The sequence below is a fragment of the Stigmatopora argus genome, chromosome 2 (assembly GCF_051989625.1).
Source record: "Stigmatopora argus isolate UIUO_Sarg chromosome 2, RoL_Sarg_1.0, whole genome shotgun sequence".
Classification (NCBI taxonomy): Eukaryota; Metazoa; Chordata; class Actinopteri; order Syngnathiformes; family Syngnathidae; genus Stigmatopora; species Stigmatopora argus.
In genome coordinates this window covers 12,277,803-12,294,077 of record NC_135388.1, presented here as the reverse complement: position 1 = coordinate 12,294,077, position 16,275 = coordinate 12,277,803, and the positions used below count along the sequence as shown (strand labels likewise).

Sequence of the window (16,275 nt, the reverse complement as noted above, 5' to 3'; positions counted from 1 at the left end):
ATTCTTGCAGCGTTGGAAAAAGAATAGAAGAGAGCTGGATTGTCAGAGTGAAAAATACAACAATATCATTTTTTAAAACATAACAAAGCCCGGGGCTGAGAAGAATCACCCTTGAGGAATGATACGAGGATATTAAATATGAACTGCTGCTGTGTTATATTAAACAATGAATTAATCTCCTGCTCCTTAAACGGCAACCTTTTACAATACCTACAGTGAGTGGGGCTTTTCCCACATAAAAGCAATTGCTTTGTAAATGAAGCAAATGCCCCTGAGCCTCCTCTTTAATCAGCTGCTCACACACGCACACAAACACACACATTCGCGCACACACAAGATGAGCCGGCTGAAATTTACTTCGTTTAGAGACTCCCTTGCAAAGACAATAAATACTGCTGAAGATCTACTGCACTGCATCAAGGCAAGACATCCATCTTTGTTACATCAGGAGAAATACTAGTGGAAAATGTTGTTTAGCCTTTGAATAAATCTCAATGGCTCTACAAAACAATTCACTTTGTACTTGAGTTGAGATAGGAAGCAGCACAAATGGTATTTCGGGCAGTTTTTAGGACAATAGAAATTTCATTTTGACAAAGAGTGGAAGATAATTTGGGAAGTGAGGTGCCTCAACTTTTTTCAGTGCTGCCTTGAGATGTGAGTTTTATTCATTGCTGGGATACATTTGTCAATCTAATTGTCTTTTGATTGAAATGAAAATGCCATGAGATCAAAATAACTATAGGTGCAACAGTTGATTAATCGACATCCAGTTTGATCATTGATTCATTCTTTAGAGATATAGCTAAAATTGTCCAAAACTTTGTAACCTGCCATTGAGGCTCACTGATTATCTTTAAGTTTAATCAAAACAAGAACAATCTTACTTTATTCAAATACAGGAATGACATCATTTTTTAGGGTGGCAAGAATATTGTAAACATTCCAAAAAATATTTAATTTCTCAGTTTCAACAGGCCCATAATGTTAGGATTGGAGTTTTGTGTTTTTGATTATTATCTTGTTTTGTTTCCCTTCTGTGTGGATTTTCCTTGTGATTTCCCAAGAATTTCACCTGTTGCCATCTCTTGTGTTTTTTTCGGCCAATCAGCTGCCTCTTTTGTCAGCCATCTGTTCCGCATTGTCTCGTTAAACCAGATAGAGATGTTGAACTCCCTTGCTGTTGTCTTTTGCCCATGCCCTGTTTGGATTGTCTCATTGTGCCATGTACTTCCTCATCTTCCTACCTGTAAGTATGTTTTTGCAATTTTATTATTATTTAGCATTTTCCCTACTTTTGATTTGGGTTTTTTTGTGTAAAAAAAAGTTCATATTTACAAAAGGCTTCTTGACCCCTGCCCTGTTTGGCCTAGGCTAAACCTAAAATGTCTGTCATGCAAACCTTTTGGGCTGGTATGAATACAACATGCATGTAAAATCTAATATTCTTCACTTTGCTCTATAACACGTAAAATTTATTATTCTTCACTTTTCTCTACATTCTGCGTGCTGTTTTGATTTTTGCAGATGTTCAAACATCCGCAATTCCTTTGGGGAGTATTTAGATCAGGAAAGGGACAACAAAATGGAGGAATATGGGGGGAACAACAACAACTATACTACTTTGGATGGGGGTCACAGTTCAATACAAGTAATGTAAGACATTCTCCAAAAAGGATTTTCCATTTCAATATCATCTCGTGGAAGAAGCACTCTGGACACTCACAATTTATAAGGAAGGAAAAATAAAAGTCCATATGCTTTTCCGCTGATTCAAATGTTAATGTTTACTCACTCGGGGGCCGTGTAGGGACGTCCCTATAAACTATATGCGGTCATTAGGATTGGCATGTCACACTTTTTATTTCGACACGACTAATCAGTGCTCTTCTGTTGACTTGAAAGAAAATATTAGATTCTGACTAAACTTTGATGAACTTGTGTGTTACAAGTGAGGGATTTGGGTCAACTAATAAGAACAGAGCTTCCCGCTTTGCCAGGCCGACCATTTGCATGTATGCAGATGGCGTTTTGGTTAATTGCATAACTTTGCATTCGCAAACTCGTCATGGGAGATTTTTTTTTTTTGTCGCAGATGCGTCATGTCAAAGCACGTGATGTCCCGCTGTTGGGTCAGGCGTGCCAAATGGTGCCTGAAGAAACATTTACACTTTTCACCCCTGTAAAAACCATCAAGGACGGCGCTGTGAATTGCAGAACAAGCAAGCCGCAGCCTGCATTTATATTCAGAAACTACAAATCTCAAACGACGACGCATCCCCTCATTTTCACATCACTTGTCCCACTTGGTGGCTTCGTGGTAAATGTGGAGCAGAGTGGCAAAAAAATGTCCTTTCCCTACCGTATCTGTAATTCTTCTCGTGGGCCAGCGGCAACAGTCATCGTCCACTGTCATTGACCGCGATGGACGTTTCATCAATTTGGATTACGAGAGCAAACGGATTAGATTTTTATCACCGCCAATAGTTAAACAGAGTGAAAATAATGCACATTGGAAATGTTTGTCTGGACAAGGCAATGCAAAGGTCCCCTACTCATCATACTCGTTCTCATTGAGCATGCAGAACGGGAGATGAACACATGTTAATTTATTGTAACAAAAATGTGGATTTTCATGCGCTCCGCTCTTCAAATATTTATGGGCCAGACTTGCATTTCAAGATGCATCAAAAAGGCTCATAAAGATATGCAAATGCATCTGTATTGCAGCCCCCCCCTCACCCACCAACACCAACAAGCTGGACTCTGTTTTGCTCTTCACTGTCAAGACAAAATCCCTCTTGAAAAATAATCAGTTGTGTTATTTGCAGTTAGAAAATCTTCCTACTGTGGGAACCAAAGATTTGCTCCAAAATTTAAAAATGATCATAAAGTAGCTGGAATCAAGTTTGAAGGAAGTCAACTTTTGACCTTGCCCTATTGGTCATATTGAGAGGCATTTTAGTAGTGAGGTTACTCCCATTTTTTTTCTTTTTTTAACCTTTCTCTCCTGCCAGATTAAAGTAATATGTACTTAGTCATTTTTTTCACGTATCTGTGTTTTTTATACACAGCCCTGGTAAAGGAAATAGTAGACCAGTGTAATATTAAGCAATTGGAAAACTGAAAAATAACTAAATTAGCGGCCATTGACGCCGATAAACATTATTCTCCCAGATCAAATGGATTTGACATCCATCATCGTCAATGGCACAGCAACATAATGATTCACTGATTTAAGAGTACACTTAAAGGGCCGATACAAACAATTTACAACAGGTTGCCCCTTATAAAAATTATTAAGGGAACGCCATGATGAGCATGTATGAAAAACAAATATATCTAGGTATTATTATTATTAGTATTATAAGCAACTGTGGTCTAATTCACATTTAACAATAACACTGTACCTGAATATAGCAATAATAATATGTTAAATGTTAAATACAGCCAAACTGTAATTATTCTTACTCTAATGTACTGAAAGCATATTGTGAGTCTCATGACTGAAACATGTAAGCTTATTAAAATGTTTTTATATTTCCTGAACCATGGCTGGAGAAAGCCAAAACGTAGTACCATCAACTGCCAAAAGGTGGCGGATGGGTCACGTCAAAAAATGCACTGAAAGCTCCGACACAAACACAATCAAGCAGTCACATTTCAATACATAAATGGTATGCAAATATTCTAACATGCACCTGATTTCTATTTATAATATTTTATAATGTGCTGTTAATTTTGATATGTTTCTTTCCCAAAACATCATTTTATATGGAAGATTTCCGAGTTGACAACTGGTAGAAAAGTTGATTTCATCCCTTTTTTGCGCCGGTTTGAATCCAACTTTTTTTTTAAAGTAAGATTTGGTTCGTTAAATTCGGGGGGCTCGCAAATGGGATGCGCTGCTCTTCTGGGCTTTGACGTTTAACTCTCGCTCTCTTTCTCTCTCTTCACTTTCCTCTCCGTGTCACTCTCCAGATAAGAATCAACATTTTTCCACCTCCTGATGTCTTCTCAACTTGTAAGTAATTATTTCCTATTCCTTCATTTTTAGTTACCACTTTGACACACTCAAATTTGTAAGCCCCGTTAACATTTTCTGGTTAATAGAATGAAATGTGTATAGAAATTCTGTAATCCTGATCCTCTATTGTTTGTTTAAGAAGTGGTTTCAAGGATTGTTTTGGGGAATAACTGCAAATCTATAATTAAATATCAAATAATTGATGTTCAACAATGGAGCGATTATTGATAATTGGAGTCAAACCGTTAAAAAGAAAAGATAGTGACCATATAGTTTGGTGATAAAACGGATCAAATAAATCTCCTGCTGTTAATAATAATTATCTGCTTGCAGTAGAGTCGATATTATTCGTATTTTGTAGTTAAATAAACCACAATGGGTGTTCTTATGATTTTGTAATAATGCTTTAATTGTATTCATGGAATCGCACTAAAAATCACAATTTTCTAAAAATCCATCATCTTAAACGTATCTAAAATCACACTATTGCTTTCGGACAATTATTTTGGCAGTTTGAATTTTATTTTTTAAGAAAACAAGTGTTAAAAAGAAGTTGCGCTGCAAACTATAATGCAATAAAATTGGGTCGTAATAAGTATAGAAAAAACAGCGTGCAATTGCAAGTTATATTCTTGCCTTTATCCACTTTAAAAAAAATCTACATTTCTACTCCACGCTTGATTTTTAACTCCTCGACATGAACGTGATCGCTCACTCTGGGAGGAGGAGGACGATGGGTAGGGGGGCGTATGGGGGGTCGAGGGGGAGGAAGAATTCCTCCCTCCCTGCAGATCAATGCCCTGGCCACTCACTTTGTTATGTCTCGCGTGGGGAGGGGGTGCTTTGAATACCTGCGACATGGCAGAGAGCATTGATTGTTAAGATTGACAGCACCAGAGAGAGAGGGAGGGGGGTGAGAGAGAAAGCGAGAGAGAGAGAGAGAGAGAGTGCGAGCGAGAGAGAGAGAGAGAGAGAGTTGGAAAAAGAGGGAGGGAGATAAAGAAGAGAGCAACAAAAGCTTTACTTGTACTTTTGGACAGCTCAAGTTGGCCGAACGCGTGCGGGACCTTCTCTCATTCTGATGCCGGCGCCGCGTTGACAGCCCCGCAGAAAAGCCACCCACCCATCTAAGAAGACTTTTCAAGTTCAAGTGACTCCACTTGTCCTTTTTTCTTCTTCTTCTTCTTACGGCGCGGAGAGGAACCCACGCACGCCACATGCTCCTCGAGTTACGTCGTCAAGGTAAACAAACTCGCCTCGCTTGCACTCGCTCTTGTTGGACTCGGAAAAAGTTGAAAACGCGCGTGTCGGTGGGTGAAATGATGGGGGGAAAGTGTCCCAAGTGGTGGATTTGACTATAAATTGGTCATCGTGAGAGAAGGGATGAGTCCAAAGGCGTTTTTTGCGTTGGGGTTTTCAAGCGCTCTTTTCGGCCACGTTACGTTCACGGAACACGCGGAGAACTTGCGCTTAAGAAGCGCGCGTCAACTTCAGCCTGCATTTTTTTTTTTAAGTCATTTTTTGACGCACTTGCGTTTAGCCTGGGAAAGACGGCGCCCTCCTTTTACTCGAGTAAGAAATGCCCTGTTCAAAAATGCGCGTCCTAAATTAAATGAAAGAATTGCAACCCTTGCCGATTTCCAGAAGATGCACTTGCACGCAACTCGCCTCAATTAAAGAGCAATTTGAAAAGAAAGCAAGTGTCATCTTAAAAAAAGTATTTGAGATGTTTCAAGGAGAAATTGTAGTGATATGAAATGCATGCAAACAAAATTAAATCATCTTCCTAACTGACAGTTTTGAATGCAGGCAGAACTTGTAAAATATTGTTCATTAGCTCGAATTATGATTTATGGATTATGGTTAATCAATTAAAAAGGGGAAATGTAATTGCCCCCAAAATTAATTAGACCTTACTAAAAAGGCCGGACTCTTTTTATTAGTGTGTTCAAAAAACACCACTTGCAATGATATTCAATTACTAGATACTTCTATTGTTTTACATGAACACATATCCTATCAATTGTCATCTCCTTCTGAGCAATTAAAATAAAATATTTCTCAAAAAATTCTTAAAGAATTTTTTTTCAAAGTCAAAAACAACATAATTTGAATGAAGCAAATGTTATTTGTTAGTCGCCAGCCGTGAGCTTTCCACATAAGGTAAGGTGGTCGTGCACAGCAAATGCACACGTCTAAATGGCACATGTATAATTAGACTGGCCATTCAGCACATTGTGCTGATGGCAGTTCAGCATGTGAACAGTGCAACAACTTTAAGCACATTTTCTTGCATGCTGAAAATTCACAATAATCAATACACAGTATGTGCATTTAATTTGCGGCCATTTATGTGTATATATGAACCCCAGAGTAAATACATTTGCCTCTGCGTCACGCATTTGCTACTATTTCAAATTAGTTGACATGAGACTAAGCAGCACTTGAGCTCAGTTAAGTAGATAGTGTATATGGATACATATTTTTTAGGATTCAATGGCATGAAGTGAAAATGCATGCTCACCTGTCTAAACATGTCTCCAACTTTCATGCCTGAATTTCTATTAAAAATTAGGATTTTAGTTTTAGGGACGTCAGCAACCATTATTTAGTCTAAGTGCCACAAATGAAGATCTACAGGTTGGATTCACTTAGCAGGAGCTTTTTGTGGAGAAAAATGATGAGAAGGAAAAGTGCATTTTATCATATTGCTGGTACATCTTTCTCCGAGATAAGTACACACTGCTTTTGGTTTGGCGATGCACAGAATAATTTATTAGATTGTGCTTTTTGTTTAAATTTGCAGCCGTTCCATTTTTGCACACCGCTGAATTAAAACATGGGATTGCATACTTTAAACAGTCGTTTTGCAAGCATATTTTTAAAGTGACACTGCCGAGCAATGGGATTTATTCATTTAAAAAAATATTTGTGCATTAGCTTAATGAGTCAGTGTGAATTGAGCTGCCAATTTGGATTTGCAATTTCACGGTCATTCAAATCAGCATCCCAGCGACCGGACGTGTGTGGTTAAGTGTATCTACAGCGCACTGAAGTGTGTGTGTGTGTCTGAGTGCGTGTGGGTCTCCTGTTCTTTGTAGCACAAGAGCCAAGGAGAAACAAGATGTGGAGAAGTAAACAACAGCAGGCCTGGTTAAGTTGGAGCAGAAGGCTCGCAGATAATAAATGTGGTGACACATGTTGTGACATCTGCCTTAAGTGTTAACCAATTTGCAGGCGCAATATTTCTGCAAGGATAAAAAGTGTTTTGTGGTACGCGGCTGGCGGATTTTGTTTTTCTATCCCCTCCGACGAGAACTTTCTGACCAGTCGGTTATGCCACAATACTCTGATAGAAGGAATGCTGTATGTTGGATTGCTTGTTTCTTTTTCATAGATTGTACTTTGTAGTTTGAGTAGGTCGCATGCCACCGTTTGAAAGGTGTTTGCAAATGGATAACGGCAGCGAGGTTCTAGATGCTTTCCGTCAATGGTTATGGAATTTTTTTTTTACAATTTACCACCAAAAAAGGTTACACTACAAGTAACGCTATCATGGCCGACTTTGAAATACGGTAACTTTGTGAGTAGTATTTCCTAAAAGTACATTTAAAAACCTTGATTGTGTATAGAATTATTCAGGGTCTGCTGCATGCTATAAAGTTTGCTATCCCTGTCCTTGTTGTGCATTTGGTGAACTTTGCAAAGCGTAAAAAGTATTTAAAATTTGATTTGAACTGATGTTCAGATTTTAAGTTAAAGATAAAATTGGCCCAAAAAGGCTAAGTGGGGCAGTCATCTTTTTCCAAATAAAGCTTCTTATTAAAGGCAACTTTAAGATATTATTCATCTCTATTCCAAATTCTAATGATCGGTTTGTCTAGAACGGCATGCTTGGACTTTGCAATGCAAATCTTAAAGTGATATTTTCTGAGGTGAGCGTTTATTCACAATCATTTGGAAAATATTCCTCCCAAATTCCATCAGATACCCCAAGAATGTCTTTTTTACACTGTTTGTTAAGGGTGTGGTTTCGCTTGAAAGGTTCTCGGCTGCAACGAAACTGCAGTTGCGCGGAAATTTGGCAGACCACTAGAGGGAGCTCACGCTCCAGCGATCGCGCACCTAGAGCACTTTGAGAATCATCACTCACATTGAATTGCGGGCTTACCGACATTAAAGGATTCAAGATGAGAAAAAAATCTAAATATGTGCACATCTTTACAGGGAGCGTCTAATTGCGCGAGTAACTTAAGTGGCCCATTTTGGCCTGTATCATTCATTCTCCCACCCAATGTTTTTCTCAAAAATAATTGGCCATTTTCCTTTCGTCCATAGTTGTGCATAATTAATGCTGACTTCAAAATGCAATATTCCAGCTTCTGTTGATTTGTGTGATTTTTTACAGCATGCATTAATATGTAGACTTAATTGGACAGCCCTTTGTGTGTGAGGGTGTGTTTTACTCAGGTCTTGGTGGGTAATCAGGTGCAGGATTTATTCAGGTTGATTGGTTTTTATGAATCGGATAAGCTCGTGCACAGGGAGGAAGCTCGCCCCGATTGCCGCGTCAAAGACAAATGCCGAGTCGCAGGCCAGTAATTAGAATGTGTCGGTTTTTGGAGTGCCTTCACACACGCGTGTACACACACAATTTAGAATCATTTCTCGGACACTTACCCTAAGCCAGTGTGAACCTTAAACTACTTCCTCGGCTTTAAAATGCAGCTAAATATTGACACGCCGAGGATGTAATTTTGTCCCCAGAAGGGAGGTGAGTCGCCGCACTGGCTGTGTAAACACTTATGTCCCCGCAGCATGAACAATATGCACACACACATGCGCATGCACACAAGCAGCACGCAAACCAAGGCTGAGAACTGTCAGGTTGTGTGAAAAGAGCGCAGGTGGTTGAAAGTGAATTTTAAACAAACACTCACATCAGTCAGTCAGTACTCATTGTGCAGCCTTAGGCTTATGAAATCCAAAGAAAACTCTTTTCTCCCTCTGGCGACCAGTCGAAAGCTTTTGTGTCATTATTTGTACCCTAGAAGCACTCGTGTTTTCACGACCTAACCTTCGCACTCAATGTACGTTTGAGTGTTCTAACTGTACGTCGGTAATAAATGGTGACTTTGCAAAGAGCGGATCAATATTGTCCGTGTGTCGATGCTCTGCAGACTTTGCTGCTGTCCTGTGAGGGAATGAGGCAAAAGAGATTAGTGTTCACGACAAAAGGCAAGGCTCGCCATTCCTCCCATTATACTTAGATCAGGCCTTCTCGTAGACGAGCCGCAGGGCTGGGAGAAAATGTTAAAAGGACGCGGCACTCCGGTCCTTCGCTTGAACCGGTGCAGGCAGCTGTTCAGCTAGCAACAAAGCCATCACCTTGCGTTTGATGGTTTGCAAAAGCACGGAGAAGTCGGCGTTCTCAAGAATATAACATTTGTCATGAAAACTCTGCATCGGCAACAGTGAGATGTTGCTCTTACATTTTAGTATTAGTCAAGTTTATATTTCAAAACAAAAAAAGACATTAGTATTTCTAACATTAACTGATTTGAAACTCACACACGTGTAAAATGGTTTGAGTGACCCAGATAATCAGTTTTTTTTCCATGCTGATTAAAGTATGACATATGAGCAATTTAAGTACAACATGAATTCTAACTTGATTTTTATGGGAAGATAAATTTATCTATATTTAACTCCCCTGCTACAGTGCGATGACCTTAGTTCAATTCCCGCACATGTGGGTTGCGTCAGGAAGAAAAAAAAAACATTTAAAAAAACTTGTGTGCCAAATAAGAGGCGTTTCTACGGTTTCGTTATTGCAACCCCTGTGGTGATAAGCTGAAAGTCCACCATGCATCTATTTAACGCATTGACTGTCGTTGACAGTGACAGACATCCAATCCATTTTAATATGAAGGGCTGCCAGTTCAAATGAATCGGATGTCTATTGCCGTCGATAGCAGCAAATGAGTTAAACAATTAGGGTGTTGCGTTGATTGTACAGCATGTCTTTCTTGCATGTGTTTACGGCTCCCTAGAAACTGTATCTTTCCAATGTTTCCATAGCACCAAGATGCAAGGGAGAGGTTCATTGCACGTATTCTAACCCGAGTCTCCACCTTCTCTACGATTACAAATGATCTAGTTGGTGAAAGCTGACAGACGGCTGTGAATCTGCCAGCTTGATCTGACATGAGACGTAAAATATGCTCCATCCTTGTGACTTGGCCCGCCAAACTGGCCTCTTCTCTCCCAATTATGCGGGTAAAGAGGCTGGAAGCCATTTTTATTGGCACGTGAACATTTTCAAATTTGACGTTGCCATGCGCACAACATATAGGGAAAGATTATATAGCGCGTACAGAATTACTTAACTTTACCTTGTTTGTGTGTATGGAAACAAAGAGTGGCTAATGTAACATAATTTATGGAAAAGAGAAGACACATTGGGCTAGAATTTCTGATTGTTATTCCAATGGAACATGCTTAGGCCAAATATAAATCAATGTGATGAAGAGGGAGGAGGTGCGGCTCAAATTCTGATGAAATTAACCACAGGGTCTTCTTTTCTGATTAATATATCTTAACACTGACTTGGTTGTGCTCTAAGAATATTCCTAAATGTGCCTAGTGACATGTTTTTTTCTCATGCTTTCATTTAATGATGAAGGGACTGCTGACAAAATGTACCTCACACTGATGTCTGGAAACCCTTAAGGTCATGATTTATCTACAGCAAGCAATGATTCTTTTGTAGTTATGGGCAATTACATCTTTGTAAAAAAATGTTTTATTTCCATATTTTATAAAAAAAAAAAATCAAGATGGAATCTTGCCTTTCTTTTCATGACAGCAAGTTTCGTTCCACTGTCTCGTGCCTAATAAAAAACATGTGAATCACGAGTAGAAGGGGTACCAGTAAATGCTGTAGCCTACGGTAAATACATCACATTCAGTACTGTTAAAAACATACAATCATGCCACACAGGTTTTCTTTTTCCCCTCAGCTTGTAACTGAACGGTTCGTTATTTCACGGAATAGACTGTGAGAAAAACAAGAGGCTTCTGTTCCGAAGAGCCCACATTGACTCTCTTCTTATGCACGCCTGTTACCTGATTCAATGCTGATGTGATTCCGTGACTTTCATTTAGGATGTTTCTGTTTCTTAGTCAGGAATTTGCTGGGAATGAAGGACATGGATGGCAGTGAATAAGCATGTGTCAGAGGTACTGGCGGGGAGGGGTTCAATCCATTTTTAACAGGGATGATCACAGCCAAAGCTCCCATTTCAAACCGTTATGACGTCCGTCGCCGTCAATGGCAGCGAATGAGTTAAGAAAATATCGGCTTGCTGCACGTTTATAAGCAAAGTGCAGCTGCGGTGAGGAAAACCCAGAGCGCCTGAAGAATAAAGCCAAGAAAGTAAAGTTCTGCTATAATCACTTTCTTGAATGGGACTAAAAAAAGAGAAATCTGCTGAAATTATAGAGAAAGCTTGTGGTTTGGCCTGTACTGCAAATTTCCCATGAGCCTCTTTGACAATCTGAGGGGATAGCCACTCTGGCACACGACACCAGCCCACATTGAGAACACACACACACACATAAGCTCGCACACTCACACAATCAGTCATTTTGTTTGAGATAGATGATTGGCAGATGAAAAGGAAATAAAAAAATGGGTAAAATGGCAGATAAAAAAAACATGAATGGAATGGTTGTGATCCACAAATTTGTCATACTAGTTGAAACTATAAGGATGATGGACTTGTTGTGACCACTTGCACTTGCATTGTCTAAACAGTGGTGTACGCTGATCCCTAACCATACATTAGCGAGCAGTCTATCAATGTAAAGACTTTCTTTCAAATGGACGTTACGCAAGAGAGCACAAACGCTTTTCCTACATGCGCCGTTAAATGCATACGCATGTTTCACACAAAGTATTGGGTTTGTCTCTTTCTCTGTCATTGCCCTGTATTGCATTTTTCCCTGAATAACATTCAATGACGATAGTTTGTGTGTAATTCTGTGGGCCAAGTTACCATCTTTGTTTGAGGTAAAGATAATGAAAGAATATCAAATGTTGCACAGGAGCCCAAGCGCGCCTGGAAAATGTGGAAGCAATTCCATCAGAATGTATACGAACGCGGCGTTTAAGAAGCACGGTCGGACTCTTCCGACACACATGGACGTCGCCGTTTGTGGTCGTGTGTCAACAGGGAGAAAGGCTTTATGTTCTTGGTTAGGGGTGGAGCTGAGGAGAGACCGAGGAGGTACAATGTTCCTCCTCATCCTCAAAAAAGCTAAATTTATTGGTTACCATCTGCAGGGTGGAGGAGTTTTGGTTATGGTCAGGCCAGAGAAAGGCTTCTAATTAAACAGTCATCATTATCAAATTGTGGCCAGTGATCATCATCTCCAACACTGCTCGTCCAATGAACATGGGATCTTTGAGGCTTCATTCGGAGGCCTGAATTAGAATAGAAGAAACTTCGGAGAAAAGTGCAAGGGAGATTTTTTTTCCGCCCTTGGTTGGATTGGCTGTATGTGGCCTTTCACCAAATCAGGTTTAATCAATTATCCGGCATCAGAAAAAAACAAAGCCTCACTTCTGGCACCGGCTCTCGCCTGCTGTACTGAAGCTAGGGCTAAGCTTTCGATAATTTCAATTAGCCTGAGGTCTGCCTTTTGTAGGACCGCTACGAGATGAGGGCTCCTTTTGATTTTGACAGCCTCTTAATATACTATTTCATGGTCTGATCATGTGGGAGTGACACAGAGGCGCTCAGAGAGAATGGGGGGTGGGTCATTAGAACCTAATTAGAAACCCTGTGATTAAGGGGATCGTGATTGTGATTAGATCTGCAGATCATGTTGCAACATTGATGAATATTCACACGATTGGATTTATTAGGGAGCTTTTGTCCGGGAGGTTGCCTTGTCGACTGGTACAGTGGGTATTAGCGGAACTCTTGTTTACAGATACGATATTTGATCCGTTCGTCAACATTTTGTTTCATTTAAATCCTGTAAATCTGGCATAAGACGGAGAAGATTGCTTTTAACAAACCTGCCAAATTTGAAGACTCGGGCCACATGCCGGTTGCCATGTTAGAGTTTTTTATTCCCTGTTCACTCTTATGTCTGATATTGAGGAACTGTTATCCGTTTTAAGCAGAAATGTTTGAAAGAACGATACATTTTTGAGGAGTGGCCGTAGGGTGATTTAATTGACTAAATTGTTTTCTGCAAAAATATACACATCGTGCGAGTTTTTCAATCAAATCCCTGAATTTAATTGACAGGGTCTTTGAGCAACAACAACTAAGAATAACTGTCAAAATTCCTGGAAATGACATAATGGAATTTTTGCCTTCAAGCTACTTAAAAAAGGACTGGAAAAATACCATCGTGTAATATGTCTGCTTCAATAAACAAAATGAGATACGATCCAACTATTATTGGGGTCTAAAAACAGGGAGATTATCTGCAGATTTTCTTTCTGTAACACAATGAACCACTAAGTTTTGTCACGGCCGTGCTGTTAGAAATCTTTTCTGGGAGTATGCCAAGGGCCAATTTTGTGAGATTTGACAATTTCACAACTGACTTCCTTCTTCGAATGACACTGGCTTACCTGCCCATTACTCCTTTTGATTTCAACAGTACATGCCTCTGCGCTTCGAGAGGTAGTCATAATAAGCTTAAACTCCGCTGGCCGCTTTGCTAAAAGGTGCTTATCTCGCGGCTATTCAAAAAAAAAAAGAAAGCGGGGAGTTGGGGGGGGGGTAATATTTTCCAATTTTAAAATTCGACTTTACTTTACCATTTGGCTACAGTTCCGCCTCTTCAAAGGCATTCAGTTTGATGTAGAGAAGGCACATAAAAATAGACATATAACAATGCTATACCTATCTGCATACATTGAAACAAATTAACATTCCATTGATGAATGGAAAAAACTTATTGATAATATCACGCCAGTGCTTTTTAAAGTCGTATAAGTGTACACACTTTTTTAGTAGTACGCAAAAGATTGACTGAATTAAATGTTCAACAACATTTTTAATATTCTACGTGCATTGATCAAGTACAGTTCAAATTTAAATGTAATGTTCCCAAACTGTTTCTTTCAATTATTTCTGAAACCAATTCTAGGTGTTATAACTTTTTACTCAATACTTAAAGTATCTTTTAATGTATTCTACTAAATAATGTATTTTAACTCCATGCCTGCCATTGGTAAATTCATTTGAACCAGGAGGACTGGTTATTTTGAATGCCGATATCTCCGTGACATTGATGGCGCAAGATGTCCAATCCATTTTAGGGATGTCATTTGCTGCCAGAATTAAAGAATTGGACGTCTTGCGCTGGCAAAGGCAGCTAGTGATTCACTTTTGGCTCTGATGGTGTCAATGTACTCTATTTACACTCGCGGCATACATTTCAATGTGTCAATAGCAGCAAAGAACAGTTTTCAGTGGGTCATTCCGACCCGGCGGGACATGGGTTTGTCTTGTCGAATAATGGGAAGCATGTGCATTTGTTGCACTTGCGAAATGAACTGGACTTGATCTTTCATGTGACCCACCTGTCATGCTTTCAGCACCGTTAACACCAACCTCATGTTACTGCTGTCAGGTCAGCCGCTTCGAAGAACCGTCCTGCTGCCCTGCCTCAGACTCTGCGACAGAATTTCAATGCCCATTGTTTGACAGTGTAATTGGAGCTACATCTAGGTCTCGTACTTCGTTCAAAGTGTGTTGCGAGCTTATACAGATTCCCTCCTGCCGTCAGTCTGTAGTTTTACTGCTTCTTGTTCAATGTTGTAATAGGCTCACAGGACATGATGGGGCTGTAATAACGGCTTGGCAAAGCTTTTTTTAAAAAACCCTCCCCCCTCTAAACTCAACATGTACGCTGAAATATGGCATACATGGCTCACGCTGTGATGTCACATGTTATTGCTGGAGAAGGTGAAGTAGTAAATTCAGGATTATTTTCCACAATCTGCTGCATTATGTCACAAAGGCCACATTGTAGTGGTGTGGGTGCAGAGCAGTGTTGTCTTCCTCCTTCCCTTGGTCTGCTTCAGTCCAGACTGAAGATTTGCTTTATGCCCGTTTCCTTTCCTTGTGCAGGAATCAATGGACAATGGGCCTGTGGCCCAACTCATATAATGGGAGAAAATTTAATGCACTGGAGGGTGCAGACTAATAGGGAACAATGATGTCCAGACAGATTTTATTTTTGGGTAAAAGGCAATGGTGTTTTCTTCTGGATATATTTCATTTATGGTTAGTATCCAATAGAGAGCCTGTTGTTTTTTCCCCCCTCTAATTAAATTTCCCTTTAACATTCACTGGCAGGAACCTCTTACCTTGTTTGACTTATTTATTAGCCGACTCTAGAGGTAATATGACCTTTTATTTCAAAGGCCTTTTTTTAAATCCAGAAAAGGAGTGTTAAAGTCAATTAAGCGACTGATCAGTGGTTCAAACACTACATTTGTTTTCTCTGAGGGGGAATAGCCAACCAGAGTCTGCCGCTCCTGGCCCTGCCACCCCGGGGGCAACGAGGGGGAGAGGGGAATTAGGAGGGAGTGATGAGGAGAAGGGGCGGGGCGAGACACGAGTCAGACGAGAAAGGGAGAAATGGGAGACCAAAGTGCCCTACAGTTCCTGCCATGTCGCTGGAGATTTGTGTCCTCCTTCTAAATCATTTCCCTCTTTAGAAGATTACCAAGGCAGAAATATTCTCAAACTCCGCCTAAATGCACTCATTTGCATTTCCAAATGCTGCTATCGACTCATTCATTGCCTATGATGGCAATGGACCACCAATCCATTTGATCACCCGCAGCCAACCCTCCATTTCAAATGTATATTTGATGTATATCGCCACCAATGGCACGGACTCATTCACTGCTAGCCCTCCTAGTTTACTGTATATTTCCAACGATGGATTGCATTTGAATGGTGTTAAAAAGGCCTGTTCTGAAATACTTGACTTCCCCAATTGTGATCTATTGTGACACACATTTGTGCATTCATTCATCCCATCTCAAAACGATGAGGAATTCCTTGTAAAAGAAGTTGCACGTCAGCATCCAATGAAATGATGTCACCTCCACGACCACAAATGTTTTCCACCTAAGCCCACGGTTGGAAAAAGATTATTGGTCAACCTAGGACGATTTTTGCACAGCAATAAAACTCGTTGGTGGA

The 16,275-nt window shown here is 40.0% G+C and overlaps 1 protein-coding gene across 2 annotated transcripts in view; it reads left to right on the top strand.

The window, feature by feature from the left end:
- Positions 1-1,136: 1,136 nt before the first annotated feature.
- sox6 (SRY-box transcription factor 6) overlaps positions 1,137-16,275 on the top strand; it is a 122,551-nt gene continuing 107,412 nt past the window's right edge. For both annotated transcript variants that reach the window (XM_077621933.1, XM_077621924.1), the window contains exons 1-3: positions 1,137-1,249; positions 3,982-4,024; positions 5,068-5,269. The gene's annotated coding sequence lies outside the window, so the exon portion shown is untranslated. The remainder of the gene's footprint in view (positions 1,250-3,981; positions 4,025-5,067; positions 5,270-16,275) is intronic.